The following is a 9,694-nucleotide window of genomic DNA, read 5'->3' on the forward strand; positions in this document are numbered from 1 at the left end:
CGCTCGACCTCTAGGCCATAGCCCCGCCTTGGCCGAAGCTCGTTGCCGCCGCTGCGAAGCTCGCCGTCGCTAGCTGCCCTGCCTGGACAATCCAAGCACACAGTCGTGCACCGGGATTCCCTAGGAACCTGTAGCGCGCCTCAGGTCGCCCGCTCGTGCACCGTGGCCCTCGCGCCCGTGCAAGCCGCAGCTGCGCCGCCACGGAACTCGACGCCGTCGACGTTCCCGACCACCCCAGCCGCACCCACAGCCACCGCTAGACGCGCCGCGTCGCGGCCGTTCCAACGAGACCATCCGCACGTCCTCCCGACGCCGGAGTTGGCCGGATAGTGAGCGCCACCGTGCTCCGGTTATCGCCGGCACTAACCCGCTGACGTGGCACCATCATTAGGGCTTAATTAGTAGTTAGTTAACCCCCTTGACCCACTGACCGCTGGGCCCCACGCCCTGACTAACCCGGGTTTTGTTTGCGTTTAGATTAAACTAACCCCCACGGGCCCACAGGTCAGTTTGATCTGGCCACGTCACACGTTGACCGACCCCACACGTCAGTGCTAACTTGCTGACGTGGTTGTTGACCCGGCCCCACCTGTCAGTGACACTAGCCAGCACTGGATCACTGACTAGTGGACCCCACAGGTCAGTTTGACCTAAACCGTGCTCCATTGACTCACTTACGTCATGTTGACGTAGTGCTGACGCAGCAATGCATTTTCTGGAATTAGTTTAATTCTAAATAATTAGAAAATCCAGAAAATTGCCTAAACTTCTAAAATTCATAAAAATTCAACCGTAACTCCAAATAAGATAAATTATATATGAAAAATGATCAGTAAAATCCAATCTATCCATATGTACCCTTTTCATGCATGTTAGAACAACTTATGGCTGTTGTTTAGGACAAATCATATAAAGGGCATTTAAACCATCACATATGGAGTTTGATTTTAAATATTTGATTCAAACCAACTCCATTTAATCTGTTGCTAGTTGCATTAGCTCAAATCACAGCATATTAACATGTCATAATCATGCATCATATTGTGCATTGCATTGATTGTGTTCTTGCTTGTTTGCCGGTATTTTGTCCCCTCTCGATAGATGTAGTTCTGACGATGAGTTCGATGGCACCGATGAAAAACTATACTATGTTCAAAAGTGCCACGCAAGCAAAAAACCCTTGTTCATTCCAATACAATCCTACTCTCTCGCTCCTGCTCTCTTTTACTGCATTAGGACAACAACGATTCATCTGTTACTTGCTGTGGTAGCTGAACCCCTTTATCCTCTGCATGACCTGTCATTGCCACAGTAAATAGATGAAACCCACTAGCATGAGTAGGAGTTGTTAAGCATGTTGTGCCTACTCATTCATGCTTGTTTGTCATGCCTGCTACTGCTTAGAGTTGAGTCAGGTCTGATTCATCGGGGATGAATTGGAATGTGGTGAACATGGCCTACCGTGTGTGAGCTAAGTGTGTGAAGACGATTTGGTAAAGGTAGCGGTGAGAGGCCATGTAGGAGTACATGGTGGGTTGTCTCATCAAAGCCGTCCTCGGGAGCTGAGTTCTGTGTTTGTAATCCATGAAACAGCTATTACCATGCATTGGGCCCTGAAATATGACCCTGCTCGACTTCTTAATCACCCTCGTCCTCTGTCCAGGAGTTGCAAGTAGTTTCTAGTGTTTGTAGTATGCTGGAGGCCGTGCGCAGCGCTGACCCGAGGGGTGGGCTGTGATGCGGTAGGCACGTGGCACGGTGTACTGGGTGCCCGTTTGGTGTCTCGGGAACCCTGCGCACATCATTCGGGGCCGTATGTGAAAACCTCGGCCGGACTCCATGCGGATGGAACCTGAATAGGCGATAAACCTGGACTAGAGACTTGAGTGTTTAGGTAGGTCGTGGTCTACACCCACGTCGGCTTTCGCTTGAAGTCTGCCGAGCACATGTCGTGTGCAGACGCTAAGTGGTGGAAGCATGTATGAAGAAGTACACCCCTGCAGGGTTAACATCATCTATTTGAATAGCCATGTCCGCGGTAAAGGACTTCTGGGTTGCCTGTACAGTTCATAGACAAGTGAAAGTGGATACTCTAAAATACGCAAGATAAGCGTGAGTGCTATGGATGGCGTTCTCATAGGGAGACGGGAGCGGATCCATAGTGGTGTATTGATATGGTGAATATGTGGACTCGTGTGCGTCACCTCAAAAGAGTTACTTGCAGTCGTAGTTCAGGATAGCCACCGAGTCAAAGCTGGCTTGCGCAGATAAACCCCACCATCCCCTTTGTTGATAATGATGCATATGTAGTTAGTTCTGATGTAAGTCTTGCTGGGTACATTTGTACTCATGTTTGCCTATTTTATGTTTTTGCAGAGAGACTTCAGTCTCACTAGTAGTTCCGCGTGAACTTCGACGTTTAACTTGTTACCTCAGCTACGATCTTGTGCCCTCGGCAGGATCTGGTAGTTAGTCAGACTTCTCAGCCTTTTTCATTTGTAGTTGGCTGTACTCAGACATGTTAAGCTTCCGCATGTGCTTTGACTTGTATGCTCTGAATGTTGGGTGGAGAGACCCATGTTTGTAATATCTCGCTCCTCGGAGCCTATTGAATAAAATCATGTTGTGATACCATGTTGTATCTGCACATATCGAGCATATTGTGTGTATATTATTGAAATGCTTGGTATGTGCGGGACCTGACAACCTAGTTGTTTATCCTTGGTAGCCTCTCTTACCGGGAAATGTCTCCTAGTGCTTCCACTGAGCCATGGTAGCTTGCTACTGCTCCGGAACACTTAGGCTGACCGGCATGTGTCCTTCTTCGTTCCTGTGTCTGTCCCTTCGGGGAAATGTCACGCGGTGTCTACCGGAGTCCTGATAGCCTGCTACAGCCCAGATTCTCTGGAGTCCTACTAGCCCAGCTGCTACAGCCCGTATTCACTCGCTGTTGACCGACACGTTCGTTGTTGGGTCATGTATGCCTGTCCCTGTAAGGGCATCTCCAGCCGCGCCCCCAAGAAGGCCTCCCCAGGCATTTTTTTCGCGCCGGCGCCGAAAAAACGGCCCAGTCGCGCCCCCAGTAGCCCGATTTTCGCTGGCTTGGGCCGAAAACAGCGCCGGCGGACCCAGCCCAAACCCGGCGCGCTGGGGGGCGCTCGGGGGCGCCGGGCGAACTTTCTTGGCGTGAAGAAGCCGCGGGCCCGCCATGTCAGCGACACGGTTCTCTTCTCGGCCCTTCGTCGTCCTCATCACCTCGTTTCCCGTGGTGAATCAATGCCAAAGCTGCCGCGCACTGCCGCGCCGGTCAGCCTGCGCCATTGATGCCTCACGGGCGGCGCAGTGAAGACCGGACGACGCGCGTCCCCTCGCCCTCCCTCGCCCGCCACGCGTACACACGGTGCCACGCGTGTGGGCGGCGCCTCGGCCTATATATGACGCGCCCCGGCGCACTCGGCGACTCACACTCTCCCGCCGCCGTCGTTCCTTCCTTTCCTCTCCTCTCTCTCGCCGTCTCCAGTTCACACCAATGGCTGAGCGCTTTCCAGGCGACGGCGCGGCGGCGAACGGCTTCGGTCGCCGCCATCTTCATGAAGACGAGGCTCGCCTCATTTACGAGGCCGAGTAGCCGGTCCCGCCGAACATGCGGGTGCCCGTGGCGTGGAGGATCAGCGCGGGCGGCGTGCCGGTGCCCCCGATACCCACCGGTGCGGCGCGCCGTGCGGAGATCGCACGCATCCGCTCGAACCTGCCGCGTGAGGCGAGGGAGGGTCCACGGTACGTCCCCGACAGCCCGCTCTGGGACCCGTACTTCCGCCGCCGTCACGCCCAGCAGCTCGAGGCCACCAATGGCGTCGTGCCCTCCGGCAGGCTCAACTCCGCCGGCCGGCGTCAGTGGTGGGGCGTGCCCGAGCGCACGTTGGAGGCCGTCCTCGAGTACATCGAGGGCGGCAACACGCCGCGCCTCAAGTACCCCGCTCCTCCTTCCTTCTCACGCCGCCAGGGAAGCTCCTGGACCCCGAGGCGCATGGAGACCGGAGGGTCCTCCTCCTCGTCCGGCGGCTCGCCCTGCCTCCGGCCCGTCAAGCCGAAGCCCCAGGGCACGTCGGTCGCCGCGCGCACCCGTAGCTCCGGCGTCCGCATCGGCGCCAACGCCTCTCCACCCACTGGGCCCTGGAGGAGATCGCCGCCCGCAAGCGTGGGCGCGAGGACGAGCACGGCGTCGTGGTCCTCGGCAGCGACGACGACGACGCCCCCGGACCTTCCAACCCGCCGCGCCAACCGGGGGAGGGATGCAGCAGGGACGGTGGAGGCGTAGGCGGGGGCGGCGGCGGTGACTACACGCGGTTCTACAGCCTCCTCGGCATGTAGAACCGCGTGGGTGGGAGGCGAGGCGGGCGAGGGAGACGGCGGGGTAGCCCGCGGTAGTTTTTTTTTGTAAAATATGTTTAAGTTTGAACGAACTCGCCGATGTTTGCGTTAAATTTGAGTCGTTTTGCGCCGTGTTTGACTTTTTTGAACGAACCGTGGGCGCCGCGACTAGGGGGCATCACGTCCCCAGTGCGCGGTTTAGCGCCGGTGCGCCTCCAGGGGTGATTTTTTGCCCCTCCTGGGGGGCCAACGGCTGGAGATGCCCTAAGTTAGCGCCACTTTGGGTTCACGACTAGTCATGTCAGCCCGGGTTCTTTGTCATATGGATGTTAGCGACACTATCATATACATGAGCCAAAAGGCACAAACGGTCCCGGGCCTGGTAAGGCGACACCCGTGAGAATACCGTGCGTGAGGCCGCAAAGTGATATGAGATGTTACATGCTAAATCGGTGTGGCATTGGATCGGGGTCGTGACAGAAGCTAAAATTTCTTTGGATGGAACAATGTGTCAAATGTGGGACTTGCAACCAATTAATCGTACGTACATTGCACGCAAGTTTTAAAAGGTGGAGAAAACGCTTGCACACTGGCTAGCTAGCTTGCTAGATACTCAGATTGCTAACATTGGGCACTTTGGCAAGATATACTTGGATGGTAACTAGGGCATGTAACGTTGCGTGGAAATAGATACGGCTAGCTAGTGCGCGATCACAACACTGGAAAGGGGTTTGCGATCGAGGCGTCCGGATAAACTATGATGAGATTACAAGATATGATGATACGCCGTAAACCCAATAGCTAAGCATATTCTTGTTGAGACGAAGAGACAGACGCGAGCGCATCTGTACGTGTGTGTGTAGCTCGCCAAATCTTGAGCATATTTGATCGAGCTTGCTCTGGTACTCCAAATGAGAAATCGTACATGCGTCATGTAGATATTTCTGCACGTAGGGCAATCCGCAATCCACGAAAAGTTTCACATGAAAGCAGTGCTTGGATGTGCATGCAGTGCACAGACGTCACACATCGCACGATGTACCAAGGGACTGTAATGCCAGCTAGCTGTATATTCCCAATTACTCCCCCGTCTCATTTTTTTTCGAAAAGGGGTGATCCCCGGCCTCTGCATCAGCAATGATGCATACGGCCATCTTATTAATAAATAGTATCAACAAAGTCTCGAAGTCTCAATAGTAGCAAAAAAAGAAGATAAAGGCTCACACAGAGCCGGAAGGCTAGATACACAAGCTAGCCACAAAAGGATAAACCACAACCGGTTGGCTCGAAAATAGACAGGTAAACTAATTGCCTATCCTATTACATGACCGCCATCCAAACCGGCTGAAAATATCCCGAGCTACCGTCTCCCATCGGGTAGATCCAATAACCAAATGCTCCCTGGCCTCCGTCGGAGTGAGTAGCGACCAGGAACGAATTAGCGCCGTAGCTCTGAAGATAACCTGCAAAAAATGAATGTTTGTTGTTCTGTTAAATACCAGATCATTTCTGCAATTCCAAAGCACCCACACTAAGGCGCACACCCCCACGCGAATATGTCTTGCTACCCCGGGCTCTACCCTGTTTAGCCATGTTCCAAATAACATGTTAACCGAATTCGGTGGAGGAATATTGAAAGCAATATGAATAGTCGTCCAAAGAGTTCTAGCTAGTGGGCAATCAAAGAACAGATGTTTAATAGTTTCACCCTGATCATAGAAACTACACCTAGTAGGCCCTGTCCAATTACGCTTTGTCAAATTGTCCTTTGTTAAGATAACTTGTTTGTGTAGAAACCACATAAACACTTTGATCTTCAAAGGAAATTTGACATCCCACACATGCTTGGAGCTAGGAATCGAGCTCGAATTGATGACATCAACATACATTGATTTAACTGTAAATTCGCCCGACCTAGTGAGATTCCAGCATAGTTTATCAGGTTGTTGTGAAAGTTGGACATTTATCAGTCTCCTAACTAGATGTAGCCAATCTTCCTAACGATTGCCCACTAACGACCTTCTAAACTGAATATTAAGGGGGATCGAATGAAAGACCGTTGCAACCAGAGCGTCGCGTCTTTGGACAATGCGATACAACGACGGATACTGGATTGCAAGGGGCGCACCTCCGAGCCAAGTATCCTCCCAGAATCTCGTGCTGGCACCATTACCAACAATATGCTTTGTCCTCTGAAACAATGAAAGCTTAACTTTCATAAGCCCTTTCCAAAAGGGTGAATCAGTTGGTCTAACCGTGACCTGAGACGACGTTTTGGTTTGAAGATACTTATTACGAAGGATTTGTGCCCAAGTGGCGTCAGTTCCTGAAGATAACTTCCACAACCACTTACTGAGAAGGCATCGGTTCTTAACCTCAAGATTTTCGATCCCGAGACCCCCTTGGTCTTTCGGTCTACAAAGGATATCCCACTTCGCTAACTGGTATTTTCTTTTTAGCTCATCTCCCTGCCAAAAGAAACGCGATCGATAGAAGTCCGGTCTTTTCCTTACACCAACTGGGACTTCGAAGAAAGGCAAAAGAAACATGGGCATGCTCGTGAGAACCGAATTAATAAGAATTAAACGGCCTCCATAGGACATGAGCTTACCCTTCCAGCAACTTAGTTTCTTTTCGAATCGATCCTCAATACACTTCCATTCATTGTTCGTAAGCCTACGGTGGTGGATAGGAATTCCTAAGTATGTGAAAGGCAACTCCCCCAAACCACTCCCAAACAATTGTTTGTAGGCTTCTTGTTCCTCCTTGGCTCTACCAAAGCAGAACAACTCGCTCTTGTGGAAATTAATTTTGAGCCCACTCAATTGCTCAAACAAACATAGCAACAGCTTCATATTTCTTGCTTTTACCAAGTCATGCTCCATAAAGATGATAGTGTCATCAGCGTACTGCAGAATGGAAATTCCTCCATCCACTAAATGAGGCACCAAGCCTCCCACTTGGCCAGCCTCCTTGGCTCTTCCTAACAAAATTGCCAACATGTCCACAACGATGTTGAACAAAATAGGGGACATTGGATCCCCTTGCCGCAGGCCCTTGTGTGTCTGGAAGTAATGACCAATGTCGTCATTCACTTTAATGCCAACACTCCCCTTTTGCGTAAAAGATTCAACCTGGCTTCTCCAAACCTCGTCGAAACCTTTCATACGCAATGCTTGTTGTAGGAAAGGCCACTTAACTTTATCGTACGCTTTCTCGAAATCCACTTTAAAGATAACTCCATCTAGTTTCTTTGAGTGGATTTCATGGAGCGTTTCATGCAAGACCACCACCCCCTCCAGGATGTTTCTATCCAACATGAAAGCTGTCTGGGACTGCTGCACCACAGAATGCGCAATCTATGTGAGCCTATTAGTCCCCACCTTGGTAAAAATTTTGAAACTAACATTCAAGAGGCATATAGGCCTGAACTGCTCAATCCTCAGAGCATCGGTCTTTTTTGGTAGCAGTGTTATAGTTCCAAAATTCAAGTGAAAAATTTGAAGCCGTCCAGCAAAAAGGTCATGAAACATAGGTAATAGATCCCCCTTGATAATATGCCAGCATTTTTTATAGAACTCCGTCGGAAACCCATCAGGCCTGGGAGCCTTATTGTTCTCCATCTGAGAGATGGCATCAAAAACCTCCTTTTCCGTAAACGGAGCAACCAAGATAGCATTATCAGAAGCAGTTAGTTGAGGCACATCCTCATTCCTGGACTCATCGAGGGACACAGCACTATCCTCCGGAGGTCCAAATAGCTGCTTGTAGTATTCGGTGATGTAAAGTTTCAGATTATCATGACCAACAATTGTGCCTTCGTCTTGCTCAAGCTGGAAAATTCTCTTCTTTCTGTGTTTGCCATTCGCAATGAGATGAAAGAATTGAGTGTTCGCATCCCCCTGGATTACTTTGCGAACCTTTGCTCTGAGCGCCCACTTCAGCTCTTCTTCACGGAGAAGTTCCTTCAACCTCTTCTCCGCATCAAGCTTAAAAGTCAATTCAGCAGGTTGCAAAATCGTTGATTCAGCTTTAATATCTAGGGATTGTATAAGATCCAGAAGTCTGTCCTTCTCAATCTTATAAGCTCCACTAAGGTGCTTGGCCCATCCCCGGAGAAAGCTCCTCAAATGCCTGATCTTATTCTGCCATCTCCCGACAGACGATCTGCCCCCTGTGTCCGTAGCCCACTCCCTGGCTACGAGATCAAGGAAACCTTCTCGTTCAAACCACGCCATTTCGAAGGAGAAGGTATTTTTGTTTCCCACATGCCTTGGCTCGCCTGAGTCTACGAACAAAGGCGTATGGTCCGATATCCCGCGCGTGAGAGCCTGAACCGTCACGAGAGGGAACTTCTGTTCCCACTCGGCACTTGCTAGTACCCGATCCAACTTCTCATACGTCGGATTAGGTAAAGAGTTAGCCCAGGTGAATTGTCGACCAGAAAGCTCGATCTCTCTCAGATCCAAACTCTCAATGATGGTGTTAAACATAAACGACCATCTTCCTCAAAGTTATCGTTATTCTTTTCGTCCCTCCTCCGAATGATGTTGAAGTCCCCCCCAACCAAAATTGGGAGTTGCTCAGACCCGCAAATACGAACCAGGTCAGCCAGAAATTCCGGTTTAAGCTCAGGTTGTGCGGCCCCATACACCGCCACCAGAACCCAGTTAAACCCATCTGCTTTAGACCTAACTCGAAATTTGACCGCGAAGTCACCCATCACAACGCTACGTACTTCAAGGGAATCACATCTCACACCAAGCGAAATGCCACCTGATCTCCCTCTTGGAGGAAGGCAGTGCCAATCGAAATCTACACCTCCCGAAAGCGTGTTAAGAAACTATGGCGCAAAGTTATCCTGACCAGTTTCAGAAAGGGCAATGAAATCTAATCGGTGCTCCAAAGACGCTTGAGCGAGAAACCTTCGTTTAGCCAAGTCCTTGAGACCTCTGCTATTCCAGAATATTCCTTTCATAGGTCATCATGGAATTTTTTGGCCATACGAATCCTAACGCTCCTACGTACCGTGGATGCAGGGTACACCTTCCGCTTCCACTTACGTTTTGGAATATTATTACCCGACGTCCGGTCCTCATAACCGGGCTCCGGTTGTGGAATTACTACATCCTCCACACTGAGTTCCTCCTCCTCAGACTCCGCAGATGGAGGAACAAGACCCACACAAAAATGGTCAAACACTCTTACCCCCAACGCATCAATCTCAGCATCATTCATAGGTCTTACTGCCGCTAGGTTTCTAATGGTTTCTAAAGCACGTTCCGCTTCCAAATCTAGGAGATCGTTAACTGAGTTTGTAATT

This window comes from Triticum aestivum, chromosome 2B (genome assembly GCF_018294505.1).
Source record: "Triticum aestivum cultivar Chinese Spring chromosome 2B, IWGSC CS RefSeq v2.1, whole genome shotgun sequence".
NCBI lineage: Eukaryota > Viridiplantae > Streptophyta > Magnoliopsida > Poales > Poaceae > Triticum > Triticum aestivum.